The sequence below is a fragment of the Pteropus medius genome, unplaced genomic scaffold (assembly GCF_902729225.1).
Source record: "Pteropus medius unplaced genomic scaffold, Ma_sr-lr_union100, whole genome shotgun sequence".
NCBI lineage: Eukaryota > Metazoa > Chordata > Mammalia > Chiroptera > Pteropodidae > Pteropus > Pteropus medius.
In genome coordinates this window covers 6728036-6747967 of record NW_024342467.1, presented here as the reverse complement: position 1 = coordinate 6747967, position 19932 = coordinate 6728036, and positions in this window count along the sequence as shown.

Sequence of the window (19932 nt, the reverse complement as noted above, 5' to 3'; positions counted from 1 at the left end):
TTGTATCACAGTTGATACTCAATATGCATTCATCTAAAATGTGAAAGAAATGATTTATATGTTCTGCCAAAATCAAGAACTAAAAATGTATCAATTGTTCTACATCTCAAATGAATATATATTGAGTATAAATTGTGCTCAGCAATTCATTTTTTTTTTTACTCCACCAATCATCTCATAATCGGATATGCTGCCATTAACAGATGTTTTCATTCCTATTTTTCTCTGACAAACATATTTGTAGGTATACTCTATTACAGATTTCTCACTAAACTTTCTCATATGTGATGTCATGAAATCTTGCTGTAAGAGACTTGTGAAGGGGAGACGTGAAAGAATCAGAGTATTAAGAAGAAAAAAAATATGCTAATAAATCTTTAGACACTTTATAGCATGCTTCTCAATACAGGTTGCAAGCCTGTATCCTTTTTTTAAAAAAGTACACTTAGCTTTTTTTCTAATGAATTAGTGTAAGAAATACCTCTTTTATATAAATGTTGTATAAAAGTAATTTGAGAATGGCTTTTCAATGTGGAGGAAAATAAATGACAGAATGAATTGATGGCCCAATGTGGAAGAGAGCCAGAAATTATAGACAAAGAGAAAATATATTAGAAGTGAAAAGCAGAAAGAAATAAATTGCTTACAGGAATAGATGAGTATAAATCAATGTTTATAACAGAAGGCTTTTTTTGTCCTGCATTGTTAATTGAAATATTAGTCATAAATCTATTTCTCACAATAACTGTTTTCATCTCTTAAATTTTCTGCATTTCCCCTACAATCTGAATAAATCTAAAATACTAATCATGAGATGCAATTTGAAGAACTGAAAGCTTCAAGAGAAGTTTTATTTTAAAAAGTGGAGAGACATTTAAAACAAATTGAAAGGTAAACCTGTAAAGTATATATTTAACTTACAACATAAACATATTTTTAAAGTTAACCTTCAAAATAGATTTTTCAAATCCATATTTATTAACATTCCTTTACACCAAGGGTAGAGAGCTGGGAAGTTTTGGGAATAATATTCCATCTTGGCAAGGTTTTTTGTTTTTTTTTTTTTTCAATGGAGAGAAGAAATATAATCATTTCTCTCCTACTCATGAATAAGTTTCCAAGTCATTGGTGATATTCTGGCAGTCAGCCTCTGAAGAAGATATAATTGGAAGTGGATGAGAGGATAGACCAAATGTCTGTATTCCTCACAACATAAACACTTTATGCTGTATGAGTTTTCTATTGCTTCCATACCAAGTAACCACAAATGTATTACTTTAAAACAACACAAGTTTACTGTCTCACAGTTTTATAGGTCAGAAGTCCACTACGGCTCTCTCTCAACTACAATCAAGATGTACTGACAATACCAATTGCTGGCAAGAATGAGGAGCAACAGGAACTCTCAAATCATTTCTGGTAGGAATATAAAATGGTGCAACCACTTTGAAAGATAGTTTGGTGGTTTCTTACAAAGCTGAACATAGTCTTACTATACAATCCATGTATGTAGACTCATGCTCCTAGGTATTTAGCTTTTTTTTTTTTTCTGTAAATGGGGCCCATGCACTGTTTTTTTTTTTCTTTTAATTTTAAACAGCTTTATTGATATATAATTGATATACAAAGAACCGCACATGCTAGATATAATTTGATGAGTTTGGACACACACAAACATTTGTGATAACATCACCATGATCAAAGCAACAGACATATCTAACACCTCCAGTGGGCTTTTTTTTTTTTTTTTGTCCTTTTGTGAATCGTGTGTATGTTAACATTTAATAGATATTTACTCTTTTAACAAACATTGAAGTACACAATACCATATTGTTAACTATAGTCACAATGTTGTATGGCAGATCACTAGAACTTACTCATCTAGCACAACTGAAACTTCATACAGATTGAATAACAATTTCCCCCAGCCCCTGGCAAAGGCTATTGCACTTTCCACTTCTGTGATTTCGACTACCCTGGATACTTCATATAAGTGAAATCACATAGGTTGTCTTTGCAATCTGTTGAATGATTAACACCAATCTTTCTCAAACTTTTCCCAAGAATTTAAGAGGAGGAAAAGCTTCCAAATGTATGAAGCCAGCATGACCCTGATACCAAAACCAGACAAAGACCTAATATCCCTGATAAAAATGGATGCAAAAATTTTCAACAAAATAGCAAACCAAATTCCACAGCACATTAAAAGGATCATACATCATTTTCAAGTGGGATTTATCCCTGGGATGCAAAAATAGTTCAAAATATGCCACACCACATTAATAGAATGAAGAATATGAAATGACATATTCACATCAACATGTGGAAAAAGAATTTGACAGTCTGATAAAAGCATTTAAACAACTACAAATTTTTTAAAAGTTCCTCGACATAAAGGCCATATATGACAAGCCCACAGCTATCATCATACTCAATGGTGAAAGATTGAAAGCTTCTCCTCTAAGATCAGGAATAAGACAAGTACCCACTCTCACCACTTCTATTCAGAATAGTACTGGAAGTCCTAACCAGAGCAATTAGGCAAGAAACAAAATACATCCAAATCAGAAAGGACTAGTTAAAATTATCTGTTTACCAATAACAAGATCCTATATGTAGAAAATCATAAGACTCCACCAAAAAAAATAAATAAATTAATTAAAGTAAACAAGTTTAGTAAAGTTGCAGTATACAAAATCAACATACGAAAATCAGTTGCATGTCTATACACTAACAATGAATCATCCAAAAAGGAAATTAAGAAAACGATTCTATTTAAAATGGCATCAAAAAGAATAAAATATGTAGGATTAAACTTAATCAAGAAGGTGAAAGACTTGCATGATATACTGAAAACTATAAAATATTGATGAAAGAAATTAAAAGACAAATAAATGGAAAGACACCCTGTGTTCATGGATTGGAAGACTAAATATTGCTCTAGGATAAAATGTTTATCCTATCCATAGTTATCTACTTATTCAATACTATCCCCATCAAATCTCCTAATGCCATTTTTTATAAAATTTGGATGAAACCACAAAAGTCCCAGAATAGCCTAAGCAATCTTAGCTAGAGTCATCACACTTCATAATTTCAAAATATACAATACAGTTTGTAGACAGTACAGCTACAATAATTAAAATGATATGGCTCTGTCATAAAGACAGACATATAGACTAATGAAACAGAATAGAGAGCCCAGAAATAATTCTTTGCATATACAATCAATTAATATTTGACAGGGTTGCCAAGAACACACAAGGGGAAAGAATAGTTTAACAAATGGTACTGGGAAAACTGGAAACCCAAATACAAAAAAAAAAAAAAAAAAAAAAAGAAAAATTAAACCCCATATTTAGACCATACACAAAAATCAATTCAAAATGGATTAAAGATTTAAAAATAAGACCTAAAACTACAGAATTTCTAAAACAACACATAAAAGAAAACAGCCAGTCTGCAAAAGCTGCATACTTTATGATCCCATTTATATGACATTCTAGAAAAAACTAAAGACAATGAACAAATCAGTGGTTGCTAGAGGTTAGGGGAATGTTAAATAGGCATAGAACAGAAATTTTTAGGGAAATTAAACCATTATATACAAAAATGTAATGGTGGATATATGGCACTGTGCATTTGTCAAAACCCATAGAACTCTATAGCACAAAGAATGAACCTTTACACATGCACATTAAAGTCATTTAAGAAGTCACGAGATCTCAAGATCGAACACAAAATATGACAAAAGCATCTAATAGTATTACAAATGTATAAAACAACGTCACTGAAGAGAGTGGGGGAAAAGGTGCTTACCTATGTAACCTGAGAAATAAGATCTCTAAATCTAAAGTCAAAAGGAACCACACACTAGCATTATACTCTAGCTGATAAAGCTGCTCCCCATGGAGGTATGTGTGGATGATTTTGAAACCAATATACATGTACACTGGACTTGAACAATTAACTAAATCGATGTAGATGATAGGAGATAGCTTTCTCACTGTTGCAGTAGGAGGTTACAGAGAAGCATGGGGAGGAGGCTAGTATGGTCCATGTGGTAATAGATTAGAGTTGGAGACAGCCATGTGAACTCATTTTCAGCTTGGTATCAATAAATATGGAGACATATAAAAATATTCATAGGTATGTATATATACACACAGGTTAGTGTATATGTATTTCCTCATTCTGCCAGCTGAGGGGGGCTAGAAGCAGCGAGTCTCCGGGAGCAAAGAGCTCACCTAACACTCAGCTCTTGAGTTATATAATACCACTCACCAAAATAAATAATCAGGGCTTCTTAGGGGAAATTTTTTTGATTTGAGGAATAGGGCAGGAAATATACAGATGAATCTGGACCATCTTGTAGTGCCAGAAAGTAGGGAAGCACTAAAAACAAAAACAAAAATAAACAAAAACACAATAATGTGAGTACATCAAGGGGACATAGGAGTGAACTGAAAGGACTCCCAATGCCCAAAGAACCCAATAGTAGCAACTAAGTAAATAAAGTAGAATCGGATTATAAACGATCGTATAAATACTCATGAGTCCATACTGCTATAAATTATTCAATAAAAAATGACTAAAGTTGTTCAGATTACAAATAACTTATGTAGATATTCCGCATCCAAGTAGGTAGAACACAACTCCCCACTCCTTATGTATGGGTTGTACATAGTGACTTCCTTCCAATGGCTACAGCATGGAAAGAGAGGAAAAGAGTAACTTTTCTGTGGAGAAAATGACAAGCACTGCCTCAGCCAGGTGACCACGGGTAACAACAGCAGTGATAAGACATCTGATTATATGAACTCTCCTCGATAAAACAGTCTCCTGCTCAAAAGCCCATAACCCTTGTCCAATAATGAGAAAATAATGGGTCACTTCACTGGACACAGCTATTCTCGTCTTGTGACCACCACAGCTACCATTACTGGTCTTGAATGGTACTCTCCTTTTGGCTCTGTTAAAATGGCCCGACAGGCCCTTTTCTGATTCTCTTCTATGACTGGTCTATAAAGTTGAATAAGAAGGATCAGAGATGATGGGAGAGACAAATTTATAATTTACTCTGTTGCTTTTAAACACAGTCAAGCTGAGATGTCTATCAGGTCCAGACTCCTCACCCCCCACGCTCACCCTCCATGCCCCAGACTCATTCACTGGGGCTTCTCAGCAAGGTCTCAGATAAATTTCGCTGGTAGTGGAGTAAACCCAAACTGATAGATGTTGAGAATGGGAAATGGGGCAGAAAGTGAGTATTTTTTCTTTCAAGAAGATTGGCTTTGAACCTGTGATTGGCAGTCAGTCTCATATTTTCTGTAGTGTGCCATAGCGTGCCTCACCTTGAAAATTTCCTCAGAAGCTTTGAAAAGCATTTGTCAGCGAAAACTCAGATCAGAAAACAACAATTAAGCAAATGTCCCTTAAAATGAACGGGAATTGAGGGGGGAGAATCTCCTTTCTCAGCTCCAGAGAATATGGCCCAAAAGAGTTGCATCATAAACTTCTTTCGTTTTGTTTGGGGAAGGAGGATAGTTAGTATATTCGTCTTCTATTGCTGTTGTAAAAATTATCGCATGGTTAGTGGCTTAAAACAACATGCATTTATACTCTCAGTTTTGGACTTCAGAAGTCCAAAATAAGTTTCACCGGGCTACAGTCAAGGTGTTTGCAAGCTTGAGTTCCCTCTTGAGGCTCTATGACAGAATCCATTCTCTTGTCTTTTTTGCCTTCTAAAGGGATCCTATACTCCTTGGCTCGTGGCTACTTTTCTACATCAATCGAATCCAGCAACAACAGGTTCACTCCTTCTCATGTTGCCTTCTCTTTGATTCTCTGTGCAGCTGGGGAAAGGTCTTGGCTTTAAAACTATTCATGTGATTAGATTGGTCCCACCTGGATAATTCAGGCTACTCTCACCATTTTAAGATTCTTAACTTCAATCACATGTGCAAAGTCCCTTTGCCATGTAAAATAACATTCATGGGTTTGGAGACTGAGAGCTCAGGCATCTTTAGATGTCATTATTGTTTATCCCAGTTGAGAAGTGTAGATTCATATACACCTGTAGTTAATCACTGGTTATTCTCTCCCACAGAAATCTCAAACACATTCTCAAAAACTAATCTTCTACCAAATGTATTTCTTCTACAATTTGCGATGTCTCTGTGAAACAACCTAAGCTTGAAGCTGAAGAACGTTTTTCTATAATCGCCCATCAGATTGATAATCTGTTCATTTTAATTCCTAAATACTTCTTCAAACTACCCCTGCCCTGTATCTCTCCTACCACTAACTACACTTGTCCGTTTTTTATTTCCCTGAAGAGGAAGCATTTCTTGATGAATGGTGTCTGGCATTTTACTAGCCAGTGGAACTACAGATATGAATAGGGTACCCCTGTTTCTGCCTCAGTGAAATTTATAGTCTAGCATGGAAAACACACATTACACAAATAAATATGTGTGATAAATGTCCTGAAAGAAGACATTCCTCATCTTTCCAATCACAAACCCCTGGTTCAGTTTTCAAACCTTGAGGTTAAAAATTTGCGAATTTTCTAGAGAAAGGCCATCAAGCTGGCTAACCTAAATGCAGTTAAGAGTAAGCAGTGTGTGTGTGTGTGTGTGTGTGTGTGTGCATCACTTCTCTCATTCTGGAAATATGGAAAATAAGACTAATAAATTACATACAATGTACTTTTAACAAAATCAAGCTAGAATGACTTATGGCGCTCATCTTGATAAATCGTTGTCTAAATAAAGTTAAATTTCAGATTTTAGGTCCCCACACTAGAACAGTAAATCAGAATGCCTAGGGTTGTATCTGAAGATGTGCATTTTGAACAAGGAGCTCATGAGTTTATCATAGACATTAACTTTAGGAAATTATTGAACCAATTTCAACTCACCAGCACTCACTCCATTAGGTTTCCAGATTTCGCAGTCTGTCCTTGACTCATAGCCTCTTTCTGTCTTCCAAGCCAGGAATGGCAGATGGAATCCTCAACTCTCTTCTCTCTGATTCCTCTTCTGTGGACGCAGTTTGCTCTAACCACAGCCAGGAAAGTTTCTCTGCTTTTAAGGATTCAAGTGATTAGATTGGTCCCATCTGGATAAGCCATGTCACTATTCTTGTTTCCAGATCCTTAAATATAATCACATCTAAAAAGCCCCTTTACCTATGTAAAGTAACATGCAAAGGTTCCAGGGATTAGGAGGTGGGCCTCTTGGAGGAATGAGGGACATTAATCTTCCTACCACAATATACATTGAGTGTTGAGAGCCCTTCCTTAGCTACTACACATTAACCACTGTATTGATCATTAGCACATTCCTCTTAATCCAGATGAAAACAAGGGTAGAGACATACTGAAAAGACTTTTTGCCACTCAACTTTTGATCCAAAATGAAGCCTTAAACCCAAAGGTAGAACCTATGACTTCCAACAGTCTACATAGGCCTCTATTTGACTTCTTATACTAATATGCCTTTAATTGAATATAAAAGTTAAATGACCAATAGCTTAATAGTTGGTTCTTATAGGTGCTTCATATGGCTATAAGGACTTAGAATATTATTTTAGTAGGTTATTGTACTAGGATTCTCCAGAAAAATAGAACCAATGGGATATATTATATCAATAAACAGAAAGAGATTAATTTTGAGTGATTGGATCACACAATTATGGAGGTTGAGAAGTCCCACAACCTGCATTCAGCAAGCTGGAGACCCAGGATAATCAGTGGTGTATTTCCAGTCCAAATCCAAAGCCTGAGAACCAGGGGAGCCAATGTTAGTCCCATTCCAAGACCAAAGGCCTGAGAACCTGGAGCAGCAATGTCTGAGAGCAGGAAAAGATGAACATCCCAGCTCAAGCAGAGAGTAAATGTGCCTTTCCTCCACCTTTTTGTCCTATTCAGGCCCTCAGAGTTTGGATAATGTCAGCCACAAGGTTAAGGGCAGAGTTTCTTTATTCAGTCTACCAATTCAAATGCTAATCTCTTCTAGAAACACATTCATCGACACACTCAGAAATAATTTTTTACCTGCTATCTGAGCATCCCTTAGCCCAGTCAAGTTGATACATAAAAGTAACCATCACTGTTATCACAGGTCTGTAGTATGCTGAGTGTCTTATAGAGATTGCAGTTTGGGTTAGTAAACAAGAGATGAGAGCCCTAATTTGGATTACCATCTTTGTACTTAGAGCATGCTATCATCAAAACAAAAGCAAACATGAAGAATTTTACACATAGTCCACAGTCCTTACTTTAACATAATCTCCTAAAGTAGATTGCCATCAGTTTTTAAAAGTTTGAGGCTTACTTGCTTATATTGTTTGTGATAAATGACTTTTTTAGTTTTGTGGCAAGTTTAGGAACTCCCTAAGAGTTAAAGCATAGGATATGTTAAACCTGAGATGTTGAAATTTTTCACAAGAGGATGGTTAGTAGTATAGAGCATGGGTAAAAGAAATAAAAGGCATGTGGATTAAGACTTGCTTTGTTTTCTAATTAACTACGGGTTTTTTTAGGCAAGAAGTAACTCCTGACACTTAGGACTAGAAGATGCAGTCTAGAAGATGCCATCATGGGATACAAATGTTGCTATACAAATGTCAAAGCAACAAAGTAAATAAAACCTCCTCTCAGCACAGTACAGTCCTTGTTCTCTACAGTTACAGCCTTCCACTCAGGGAACCTGACAATGACATACTGTTTTCATCACACATGCCTACTTAGAGATAAACAAATCCAATACAGATGTGCGTTCTTGGAAAAATGTCCATACTCTTCATCTGAACTTCTCTGCTCAGTATCAAGAAGATTAATGAAATCTGTGTTGACTAGTTTTTATTGGAAATTTTGTGAGGCAAACACAAAGGCGTGTGGAACAACGCTTACCATAACCCTTGAACACTAAAGAAAATTAAATTTGTATCAGGAAGTATTAAAGCAAACATATTTTTCTAAATGATGAGGTGCTCTGAAAGACGGGATCACGTTGCCAAAACGATTGTGCTGAGCCTGTAATCTGACATTTTATTGCCTAAAGATCTCCACTGAGAGACGTAAAAGAAAGGGTTAAGAAATTCTCATGTCATGCAGATCCCATTTTGTTATAAATCTCTCTAAACCTACTCAATGTCATCCCAGGCACATTTTTAAAAAGGAACATGCTACCCTGGCCTATTAAACGAGATACCAGAAATCTTCCCACTCAGACATGACTTGATTAAAGCTCAGATGTCCTTCCCAGAGCTGACTGCATCACCAGAGAATGCTTTTAGTGGGGTCTCGCATAGTTCATAAAGGAACCCTGGGTGTTGAGCTCGCTGTGATAAAACAGTAGCAACAGAGAATGTCAAACATCAGGCACAATTTAACAAGGAGACGGAGCTCATAGTACCAACGGCTTCTGTTTGCACGACAATGCACCCGGGGCTTGTCATTCATGCACCTCAGCAGGCATCCTTTTTTCCTATTACCTTTCTGATTCTCAGAGGACTAGTAAAAACAAACAAAAACCTCTTTCTTTCCTCTCTCCCTGACTCCAATCCCGCCTGTCACACACAACCACAAAAGTGTAATGTAGCACATATTAGTAAAGAAGAAAAGTTAAAATCTCAAAAGATGAAATTGATTGGGTGGGGCTGTGTAGAGGTTAGAAAACGAGAAAGATCATAACTTATCCACTACAAACCTTCCGCGGAATGCTTCTTAACAAGTTCCAAATCTCGTCTTCTAACTGCAAACATCTACAGTTAGATATTTTATAACAGACATTTGTCTACAAATTGAAATCATTATCTTTTTCCTTTCTTTCTTTCTTTTTTTAAATGTATCCTGTTTCTGTCATATTTGCCATTATTCCTTCCAGGCCAGATACCTTGGAATCTTTTCCTTTAAAACAAAATGTTTACCCAACTCGCAACTGCTAGCAACTCAACTTTTTATAGTTTTGAGTCATTCCAGAAGCTTAAAAACTTCTTGATTGAGCTTCATATAGTGAACCTAACTGGGAAAGACTCATGTTTTTGAAAGCAAATATTAAAAACCTTAACATAAAGTTTAAAAATAACTGGAATATTTAGAGGTAGTTGGGAAATAACTGCAAATATCATCAATTTCAATTATAGCGAAGGTATGTTACGACGTCAATGTTCTTCACACATGCAACTCATTTTTATTTAAACCCCTCCAACAGTTTTAAAGTGATTTACATTCCTCTAAAGACTTAACAAAAATCCTTAATATACTTGCTATAATATCGTTGTTTTAAGTTACCTATATATTTTTAAATTTATTTTTATTTTTATTCTTTAGTGACATTGGTTAATGAAATCCAGTAAGTTTCAGGTGTACAATTCAGCAGTAAGGTATATATTGCATTGTGTTCATCGCTCACAGTTAGATTTCTTTGTCACCGCATATTTAACCCCTTTTACCTCATTTATCTCATTTACCTCCTTCCTTCTCCCTACCCTCTGTTAACCACTAGTCTATTGTCCATGTCCACGAGTCTCTGTTTGTTCTGTTCGTTTGTCGCTTTTAGGTTTATATCCCACGTATAAGTGATATCATATCTTGAGTGATACCTATATTTTTTACTCACATATATCTCTATTGTTTCATGATCTGCACCCCTGGCCAAGAAAGCAGCACAAAGGGAACAACTGTATTACCCTTGCCTAGCCACCACTCCGCTTCACATCTCTGACATTTCCTCTCTTCTCTGAGATTTGCACCCATTACGATGACTTGGTTTTTATGCAAAGAAAGGTAAACGTGTTGCTGCCCTGCCTTGAGAACAAAGCAAGTGAAAATACACTTTGACATAACAATGTGGAAAACTGTATATCTTAAGCATACCTAGAGGCAAAGAGATGGACACACCGCTTTCTCAATATTCCTTCCTCTCTACTGATTGCATGAAATTATTCATGTTAGCACAGAGTTTAAATATCAAATAATATTATGAGGTCTATGGCAGAAAATTAAAAGTATTATTTTACCAAGAGTAAATTCAATAATTCAGCCTACTTCTAACAAACAGGCACAATTCCTCCACTTTGGAGACCAGTGCAGCCCGCCATGTAGATGAACATGTATTATCTTGGGGTGGAAGAGGGGGTGAAGCAAAAGGCTGACCCATGAAGGAAGCATCTTTCACCCCATAGGAGAACAACGAGGAAGAAAAAAAAGTTGAAAATGGAGAGTGTCTTAACAGAATTGCAATTTAATATCTGATTTTGTCTATTTTCCGTACTTTGTCCTTAGTCTAATGATCTCTTCTCAGAGCATAATGAAAATGCCTTATCCAATAATGCAAGACAACAAACAACTTTGGCAAACACTTTGCCAAGATATGTAATGCTGATGCTTGCTAGACAATTTAAATTCACTGTGTGGGAAAGAAAAGTTGTTTCTTTAATTCTATTCACCTGAGCAGAAAGACAACTCAGGCAAAATCATATCTTGGTGTTCTGTAGAAGACAATTAAAAGGTTTCCTGGAATTGATTGCCTTCGTGCACATTCTCTTTCAGTTCTTAAATTAAAGGCCTTGTACGCAACAAAAATCAAGAACTAAAGAGCCACAAAAATTTTATCAGGTGACAGATGCTATCATAACAACCACACCCAAGTCTACTCATATCTCATAAATTGGGGATCCAAATCTATTATTGTCACTGCTGGTATTGGCGTTGATGTCAGGATTGCAACTATAGCGTGTGTATGGAAAGGTCCACTGTATAAGCAGCCACTATCATATAACTCCCTGATGCTGAAACTGAGAAAATGAAGCCCAGAAATATTCAAATGGGCATCGGTAGGACACACACCATTTAATTCAATTCAATTCAGGCCTTAGCTCTTTTTGCTCTGGTCGTTTGGCTCTTCTATTTCTTTAAAACTACTGGCTTTCCCGCACTTGACCGTGAACTATGATGGAACTTCCACACACTCAGATTATTCTTCCTCCACTCTGGCATATGGTCTAAGTTTTGGTGCCTAATAAATGAGTCCTCCTTTCCTCTTTGGTATCACCTACCCGTTTGTGCTTAGTGCCTCATGAAATACTGTTGGGTCAGATATGGAGTCTGTTGAGTCTATTGAAATTAAGCAATATGTGAGGCTTCCGGCAATGGAAATGCTGAATGACTACTATTTATTCAGGACCATGTTAGACCTGGTGATTCTATAATGACTGATTCCTGTACTAAAGGAGTTTGGAATCTAGTTTGGGAGTGTAGACTAACAAATAAATAAGAATAAAGCAAGACAGCATAGTCATGGGCCAATAGTACAGCCCAGAGTTATGCTACTAAAGTTTAAAGGAAGAGGATCAATAGAGTCTAAAACTATAGCACGGTGGATGAGCCTCAGCTAAATAATGAAGAGAGGGGTGGATTTAGATATAGGTAAGAAAGAAAATGAACATTCCAAGCAATATGAACACGAGCAAAGGCAAAAAGGTGGGAATGGTGATGGTGAGTTCTCAGAGCATAAGGTGTGGCGATCACGCTGTGTGTGGCCAAAGCAGAGGGAATCTGCATAATGATTACAGGTGAGATTCAGTGTGTAAGGAGAGATCTGACTCTTAATAAAGTCTTAGTTTGGAGAAAACAGAAAGTTATTTTAGGCTAATGAACAGATAGATGTATTAGAGTAACAGAAGCCCATGTAACAGATAACCCCCCGTAATTTCAGTGGCTTAACATAAAAGACTTTTCTTTCTTAGTTCTGTGAAGTCCAAATCAGGTGTTTCTGATTGAGACAAGTGTGTGTTTGGGCTGATTAAATAAATGACATCATAGCTTATATGTAGCTTTCTGCCAACATACATTTATAATAAAGGCAAGTAGCAAATATCTTTTAAGCACCTACTGTACATTAGGCACTATGCATGACTGACACTGAAGAGACCTACCGAGGCAAAAGGCACCTTCCCTCCCTTAAGGAGCTCCCAAATGGTGAGGAAGCCAGACAACAAGAAAGGAAGTGAGTAATGATATCGTCTGCTGTGAAGCACAAAAAAAGTATTTCATAGACTGTGGAAGCAGAGAGTTCAAATTAGAACCTTTTCAGTAAGAATGCTTGACTGTCCAATGGGAAGAGTTCTAGTAAATGCTCGAAATAAGAACACCTAACTTTTAATCTATTGCTTTTCATCAGCTACAAAGATACTGCCATGCTTCTGCTCTCCAAACTTGGGTGTTCATCTTTCTATGTCCACTCATGGCATGATAAGTATATCCCATTTCTGATGGCCACTCCTGAACAAAATTTCTTCAGTTCTACACAGGTATATGAGAACTGGGAACAGGAGAAAGAGGTTCTTATGTTGACTCAGGCAGTACAGACATGCTAGGTGTGTCTGTCTCGGAGATTCATCAGGGCTTTAGTTTTATAATAATTTAGTTGTATAATAATTTATAAAGTCCCTTCCAGTTCTAGCTTGAAGTTACATACTTCAAATATTCTGATTGAAAATATATTTCTCCTCAGGATATGTCTCTTCAATGTAGTATATTTCACAGTCATGCTATCTATGCAGTTATTTACATAGAATCTCTAGAGTGTACTGGTTGTGGGTATGGGATTTGAAGTCAGTCTGATAGGTTCAAATCCTGCATAATTTCTTTTTAGCTGTGAGAGTAAGATATAAATCTCTTTGTGTCTTAGTTTCTATAAACTGTAGATAAAGTTAAGACCTACCTTTTTTAGTTGATATGAAGAATTTAGTTGATATAAATATGCTAATTCAAAGGGGGCCAAACCTTTGTTCACAGAGCCCTAAATGTCTCAGTAATTCTTTTCAATGTCTTAGGCCAAAACAAAAAATGCCTAATAGTTCCACTTCTTATTTAACTATGTCCAAACAATAAGTATTTATATCCTAACACCTTCCAGTAATAGCCACTGGAAAATAGAGTACACATAAATGAAAAGAAAAAAAAATAGTGTTGCAAAGATATAACAATTCTAAGGAATATTATGCGATCTAAGGAGATGAAGCTATGAAATAGCTTGATCTAAAAGTTCAAGCAGTGTCCAACAGATATCAAGTATTACAATATTTCCCTTAAACATCTGAAATATTCCTCAGAGCTCCTGGGAGCTGACTGCAATACTCCACTGGTACACAGGTTGAGAGTCACAGAGCTAATTCATATAAATCACTTAGAACTGCACATGCCACGTACCAGCATTCAACAAATGTTTTCTTCTCTTTTATCTCTGATTCAAACAACAACCCACAAGGTAAGTTTAAATTTTATTACAACTATCTTCAGATTAGGAAATTGAGCTTCTAGAAGGTCAAGTACTTTACCCACTAATAGTAGGAAGTAGAGAAAATAAAATTATCGCTCAGGTTCATCTGAACCCAAAGCCTATGTAACCTTTTCCCAATATAGTATACTGCCTTCTTTTAGTTTGAGATCTGATTATACTGTCAAATTTTAAACTTTAAGTTTTTATCTGTATAGGTGACATATTGGTAAATAGATATTTCCCTCATAGCTGAAGAACAGCTGTTGTGTTATAATCTATCAATAGATTTTTTTTACTTTAAATTATAAAACATCTGTAACAAACTGAAAAGTGCAAAAGATAATATATACTTGCTACCAAAATTTTATAGATGTAAACATTTTATCACATTTGTTTCAAAATTTTTAAATAAATAAAACAAAGCTGTCTAACTTATCGTCCTCTACCTATCCCCACTTTATTCACCCTTCCCCAGAAGTAACCACTGTTCCAAAGCTGGTATCATTGCTGTGCATTTTTGTTCTTTCACTATACACATACAGGCATGGTGTCTACCAACCATGCAAAATCTGGGAGGACAAGATCTATGCGTTTATCTTTATATTTTCTTTTCAATGTTGTATCCTTGGTGCCTAGAACAGAGTATGGCACCTGGCAGACACTCCAGATTTTTCTGAATGATTAAACAACAGAGGTGGTTCGTATTTATAAATGCATATAAATATCATCATACCATGTATTCTCTTGCAATTTGCTTTTTTCCCCAATATCCTGCTTCTGAGATTAATCACATTGATATGTGTAGATCTAGTTTATTCATCTTAACTGTTACATAATATTGCCTTGTATAAACAGCTTATCATCTATCCCTTCTCCTAAGAACATTTAGATTTACTGTATTAAAACATGCTGCATTAAACATTGTTGTATAAATTGTAGTAATATTGAGATGTTTTCTCATATTTGTCAGATTGATAACATTTATTATGATATCTCTAAGTGTTGGTGGTAACTCTTATACATTGTTGGTGGGAGTTTGGCAATAATTGTTAAATTTAAGATACTCGGATCCCATGATCTGGCAATATCACTTCTAGGTGTAGGTCGACATGGACCTAAGTACAAAAATGTTCAATGTTTATACTTTTAACAATAAAAGTTATTTGCTATTTTCTCATTTTTGTCATGTATAATGTATAATAAATTAACCTCAAAACTTAGGTGTTAAAAATAACCATTTTACTACAATCGTGGATTTTGTGGATCAGTGACTTAGATTATAAAGGGAACCGTGACGACAGCTGCTCCATGATGTCTGAGGCCTTGGCTGGAAGGACTGGAAGCCTGGGACTGGGAATCATCTGGAAGCATTTTTAATCACACGTATGCCAGTTGGTGCTGATTGTGGCAAGAACCTCAACTGGAGCTGTTTGATAAACTAGGTGTTGCATCTTCATGAGGCCTAGGGTCCCTCAAAGCATGCCAGTCTCCAACACCTTGTATGGAAGCATAGAGTCCCACAGCAGAGTATGGCAAGAGAACCAAGTGGAAATAGCATCATTTTTTTTATGACCGAGTGTCAGAAGTCATGTGGCATTCCTTGACCATAGTTGCTGGCCCACCCAAATTAAAGCACTTCCACTCTAGACACAGTGTCATCCAGATTAAAGCAGAAGAACTACAGATCCCATCGCTCAACAGGAAGAGTATCAAAGAACATATATGATGGAAAACACAATTTCAGCCATTTTTGGAAAAAAATTACATCTCTCCTGTCTTCCTTCTTCCTCACTACCTTCCTTTTTTTCCATCTCCATTACATTTCCTGAAATTATTACGCACGATGGATTCTGCATACATTCCATGTGTCATATGTATTATACATACACATACACACAAACATACAGGACACATAGAATATGTATATATACATCATTCATAACTTTCTAGCTCATACTATCTTTTATTATTTCCATGCATAAAATAGCATTTTTATCTGCCTTTGCTACCACATACTATTATGTCAGGCATATTTCCTTAAATGACTTTGTTCTTGGATGGTAAACAAGCAAAACAAGCATTTACTTGGAGTGTTTCTGCAGGCCTTTGTGCTGCACATGGTTATCCTTCACGCTTTGGCCTCTTTACTTCTGCAATATTTTAGATAAAATTAGCATTTGTTCCATTATTCTCTTACTATTCTTCAGTAGAAAATATTTCTTATGACTTATGTTTTATACTTTCTCATTTGTAGTAAAAGCACACACAGCTTTCTGGATTGCCCTATATGCTCTGGTCAACCTTAGAATTTTCTTTTGTATTCTATTTTAGTTAGACTTTAGATACCAGCACACTTCCTTCTGAAATAGTTAGACTCTCAAACTAAAAAAATTACATTAGCATCTTTAAACATCAGCTCAGGAAACCCTAGTTCTTCTAAAATAAATTTTACTTTCTTTAAGCGTTTTCTTATGGGTTGTGGTTTATTCAAATGCCCCAGATAACCTTTGGGATTTTCCAACCTCATGAGAGGGTTTGGTACTCAGAAATCATAATTTAAATTTGTTTGTAACTCAATATCTTATTTCTTTTTTCCCTGGATCACCTAGGATGTCCAGTGCTTTACTTGATATTTAATTATAGAAACAACTTTTGGCCTAATTAATAGAATAATATCTTTTATCTTTCTTCTTGCCTTTTCAAGTCCTCAAATATCTCATATAGCGTTTACTCATATATTTTCATCTCAGTGATTCTATTTTATTTATTTTTTAAAATAAGCATTGTAAAGATTTTGTGAAAAAAGCAAGCATTTAAAGAGTAATGATGGCAATGAAAAAAGAAGGAAATAAACAGTAAAAGTGTCTAAGTTAAAAACTAATTGAATTATCTTAGTTTCATCAATTGGACAATAAAAGTTCCTCTTTCTTCATCTCACACATTCCATTCCAGCTGTACAAACTCACCAGCATTCCCCAATGCACTATGCCCTTCAGGCCTCTCTATCCCTGGACATAAAAGTTATGATGTCTGGAATGACTTTCCCCTTTCTTCTGATGACATCTATTCTCAGCTCAAATGTTTTTTTCTCTGTGTCAAATCATGGTTCCTGTTTCAAGTATATAGTTCTTTCCATGTCATATTGAATAGCTATTTACATGTCTGTCTCTTCCACTAAGTTCCTAAGGGGCCAGGCCCATGTTTTACTCATTTTTATAACCTTAGTACCAGACAAATATTTGTTCAATTCATGTATAATGAATGGCTACATCTATGACCTTGAATAAGTTACTTAGCTTGACTCTGCTTTCTACTTTGTAAAATGGAAATAATAATAGTATCTAAATAAAAAGATTATTTTGAGGATTAAATGAAATAATCCATGTAGAATACAATTCCTGACATATAACTCATGATCAGTAAATATTTAGCTGTTGTTGTCATATATGGTTTTGAAAAATATTGCATTTAATCAACAAAATCCTATCATTATAAATAATGGTCATAAAAATGGATATTTCATTTTCTAAGTTTTTTTAATACAAAATATTTGCCAGATGATCTAAATACCAATGTTAAACAAATAGATTTGTTTACCACCACAATGAAATATCTTTCTAGAAAAACCATATGAAAGGTCTTCTTTCTCTGTAACAGAAAAGCCACTTCTTGATATCACATCATAAAGTGCCGACAGAGAAGAAACATTCAGACAACTTCTAATACCCTGGCCATCAATGTAAGTTCTGTTTGACTCTGAGATCTCACACCTCTTTCTCAGCAGCCCCATTATCAACTCTCTTTCCTTATATAAATCATCAGATATATCTCATGGTTTAAATTTTTCACATTAAAAAATTCAGAATCGATTAATTTAGATGTTTTTTGTTTATTTGTTTGTTTTTACTACGGACAACTTTCATTTATAAATAAAGCTTCTGAGATATAGGCCATAAACTGTTGCTAATTCTAGAAGCAGAGCATGCTTTGATGGATACATTTCTTATCAATAACAAAGAAAAAGTAATTTCACAAAGCAGGCTTCCAGCTTTGTTTCCTAAAATGTTGAAAAAAAAATAGAGCCTCATGCGCACGCATAAAACAAATGCAAATTTTAGCCACTGGATTTGAAAGAGGTAAATTTTACTATCAGTTGAATTTTATGTTAAGTATTTTCTAAAAAATAGATCTGTTCAGGTAAACATTAAATGCTACACATAATATTCCATGAGCAAAGTTTTACGTTGTGATATAAATATGTCCAATTTTATCTTTGTTTTTGTTCCAGTACAGTTCACCAAGTACAGAATGTAAATAAAGTTATTTTTGAAGTTTATTTACTTTAAGGGATTCCAGTGAGAAAATATATTTTACTATTAATATAACGCTTAGTATTAATTATCAGATTTCTCAAATGAATACAATGATTGAAGCCATACTCTTAATTTCAACCAAAAAACTAATAAGAGTTTAAAAGTTTGGCTCCCTGGTACCATGCAATTGATCTGATTACTGACTTCTTAAATTTATGGACCAATCATTTTGTAACTCATAGATATTTCACTCATTTTAAAAAAGATGACAGGTTAACTACCAGTTGCAATCTACTTATGCTCAGTATTTTTTACCAAACCATTCTCCTCAAACACAAAGATTTCTTAATAACATAGCTGGTAACACAATGAGACAAAAAAAAAAAAAAAAGTTCAGGAAAAACAAGGGGTAATGGTGTTGAAACAAAAATTCATTAGTGTGACGTTTTCTAACTTGTAGTCTTCACCAAAATCTCTCTCATTACAGAAACCATATTTTTAGTTAAGTGGGAATGGAAGAGAATGAAAGGTGTTGCTTTTGTTAGTGAGGACAGGCTAAGTTTATGCTGTACTAACAAACAATACTCAAATCTCAATGGCTTAACTCAAGAAAAAACTATTTCTAACTTTTCTCATTTATGCAACATCCATTGTGAGTCTAATTATGCACACTGCTTCAACCATCGGTCCACCACCTGCCCACAGAGCCTCTTCTGTACTTGCTGCAGCAAGGAATGGAAGCATGAGAGGATCTGACATGTGTTATTAAATGCTTCAGCCCAGAAATAACACTGGTAATTGAATGCCTCATCCCATAAATCATTCCACTCACAGCTCATTGGCTTTCCATTTGCCTAAAAGGACAGGAAATCCAGACATTGTTGAAAACACTAGAAGTGCCTATCATGGGATTCTAAACAGCACCTAGCAGTGTTTTCTCCATAATAGTCACTTCATAGAGAATTAACTCCCAATTTAACAACCCAAATAATTTAGTCTTAATCTGAGTTTTGCATATATAGCTAAGGTCATGGTTGTGCCAATACTGGAATTCAGAAATGTCTGGGCAGCCTGGAGCTTTGGTGGCGTAGATCTACAAAAATCTATCTTCAAGAGGGATTAAGAGACCAGCGAGGGGAGGACTTACCCTAAAGGAGCAGAGAGTTGGAAAGATCATAGTGTTCCAATAACAGCATTAGTCTTCAGGGAAGAGAGAAATCTCAGTAACGTTTGCGTGAGTGATATTCTCACTTGGGGCAAATGAAAGATACTCTACCACTAACTCTTGAAAGCATTAGGGTACAATCCTCTCTGTTTTGGATACTCAT